Source organism: Callospermophilus lateralis, chromosome 3 (assembly GCF_048772815.1).
Source record: "Callospermophilus lateralis isolate mCalLat2 chromosome 3, mCalLat2.hap1, whole genome shotgun sequence".
NCBI lineage: Eukaryota > Metazoa > Chordata > Mammalia > Rodentia > Sciuridae > Callospermophilus > Callospermophilus lateralis.
Window position 1 is genome coordinate 78,908,001 of NC_135307.1, and position 2,646 is coordinate 78,910,646.

The window sequence follows — 2,646 nt, forward strand, 5'->3', positions numbered from 1 at the left end:
GGACAACCGGGGGAAGCCAGTGTAGAAGTTTGTGTTCTTAGTAGTAGCTAATGCGAGGTCTGGCTTCTTTGCATTCCAGGTTCTGATTCAGACGGAAGTTCCAGAGGCTCCCAGAAAGCTGGATCTAGATAAAACAGAGCATTCTTCAGGCAGTAGTAGGCGAGGTCTGAGAACGAGAAGCGACGAGGGAAACAGATGAAAATCCGCCTGCGCTGGACTGTCCGCGTAGCTGCTGGACTCGCTGGCCCAGAGTCATCTGCACACCCATTTTGGCGTCTGGAGCGCAGGAGGAGCAGTGGCGCCAAGCGTACTGTCAAGAGGGAAAGTGCGCAGTTCTCCAGGAGTCAGGTACCACTGAGCCAAGGTGAATTCGATCGCTTCCACAAACGCAAAGACATGGACTCCACTAACTCCCGGAGCTTTCTCCAAGAGACCGAGAATCCTAGTTTTTTTTTTTTTTTTTTTTTTTTTCCCTCGTGCGGAAAGATATACAAATTTCCATTTTCTCGGGATCCGTCATGGACTCCTCCCAAATCTCCAGGATCTTATTTTGCGGAAAGACCACAAAGGGCTTCCTTTCTTCAAGTCTGTTTCAGCCGTAGACAAAATGAGAGCGCATCCCTTCGATAACCTAGAAAGAGACCAGTGTTTCCAGTGAGAGTTGAACTCGCAAACCCCAGTCCATAAAGGATTACCATGCTGACCCCTGAACTCTGAAACCACCAGACCACAACTCATACCACCGGCCCTGTTAAATTTATAAAAATGTCAAGCAAATGGCATTTATGCCTAAGTGGATTTTGACATACAATCAAGACCAAACGGAATTTGTTTTGCATTTTTTTTTTAAACTAGGCCTAACCTGGTATGCAAGTTCCTGGAGGATGCATAGTCCATAATATATGCTCTTCAGCCTTAGGCCTGACAAGTCCCGGAGCTCAAGCAACAGCAGGCCAGAATGCAGTGCTTTATAGAAGAGAAGGGCGCAAGAAAGACCACCAGCCTGGATGGATTCTTATAAAAGTAACTTAGACCAAAATTGAGGGTTTGTTTTGAGTGGAGGCAGCTTTCTCCCAGCACAGAACACACCCTTCAGACCTAAAGTTTGGGGGACCTAAAGACAGGGAGGGCCGGAAAGCATCCAGGCCTCCGCTGTTCTTTCAGCAGAGTAAGGTTCAGAGACAGATTCCTGTAAGTTTCCTGAGACAGAGCTGGTTAGAAGGGGACTAGCCCTTTCCTTAGTCCTTTAAACTTTCTCTTCCTAACAACTCAGTAGTTGCCGGGGCGGGGGAAGTGGGGACAGCTCCTTTTCTCTGGGTCTCTGGGTTCTTCTAAGCTCCCAGCTAGAAGTCTAGAATGTATGGAAAATGGCGTCTTATCAGGAGGGTTGGGGGGAAAAAAGCCTGTCTTCTCCCTTTCCCTCCTCTGGTCTCAACCTGAGCTGGTGTCTGGCGCTAGATTAAGGAGTTCAGTCCTTCATCCAACAGCTTCTCACCCGGTGTCTTTCACCCATGTGTCAGGAACATGCTTAGCGTAGCACTAGGGTACACAATGCTACTAAGGCAAACACTGTCTTCAGCTGGAGAAGTTAAAGCCACAGCTCAGGAGCATGCAAAATAAGGACAAGCCCTTTCCGGACCATCTACTGTCTTTTGGGGAGTGGAGAAGTGGGCTTCTTCTGTAGCGGGTGGTATTGGTAGCCAGCATCTTTTCCCCTACCAGCACCTTTTTTCTGAGGGCACCTCCTGCACTCTCTTGCAATTCCTGTAATACACAGTTAACCAAATAAAACTGAAAGGAAGTGGCAAAAGTACAAGCATAAAGCACACGATGCAGTTGAAAAGACTAAGGTGGTGGCTTTTAGAGTTCAGCTCCTTTGGGTACATGAGTTCCTGCTTCTCTCCTAGTTTGTGAAATTGACAATTCTTATTTTTCCCGGGGGGGGCGGGGGGGGGGGCGGGTGTCTAACCCCAAGCTACCTGAGATGGTGCTGGTCCTCTCAGATTCTTGAGTCTAAAGACTAGCTGTGCGAGTCCTGAAATGAATATTTCTACCTCTGGAATGTTGCAGCTCAGGTCTTTCCCAACTGGCACGTTGGTATTCCTGCGGTCTGGAAGAATTTGCTGGACTTAAGAAAGGAAGGCAAAAACTGAGCGTTATGATACAACTAACAATAGAAAAGAACATTTCAAAAACAAAAGGCAGGGGTCTGTATGAGGCTCGTTGGTCTAGTGGTATGATTCTCGCTTTGGGTGCGAGAGGTCCCGGGTTCAAATCCCGGACGAGCCCAGTTGTGTATTTTTAACCATCTCAGCGATCTATCCTGTGGAGATAAGACTTGTAAAATAAGTTGACGGTTTCTGTCCAAAGATTCAAGGACAAAAAGGATGCTAGCAGAGTCTATTTGCTAACCCCCAGTCTGGCACTGACCTGCTATTTCAGAAAGGATAACACTGTCTGCAGCAGGGGTGGAGACAGGGAATCAGGGCGCAAGTCGCTAGTGCACAAAGGTGGGGGAGGGAATGGTGTGTTGGGGGTCATAAAGGCGGGGTAGAATCCACTTCTTGAGACCCTGGTTTCCGTGCTAAGCCGGCCAGAGAGGGCAAAGTCTGGTCCCCGCTGCGTGCGCGTTGCACTTTTGGTCCT

The 2,646-nt window shown here is 48.4% G+C and overlaps 1 non-coding gene across 1 annotated transcript; it reads left to right on the forward strand.

Annotated features, from left to right (window-relative positions):
* The first annotated feature begins 2,217 nt into the window (after positions 1-2,217).
* Positions 2,218-2,289, forward strand: Trnap-ugg (transfer RNA proline (anticodon UGG)). Its single transcript has one exon. It is a non-coding gene; the product is annotated as a tRNA-Pro (tRNA).
* The last annotated feature ends 357 nt before the right edge of the window (positions 2,290-2,646 follow it).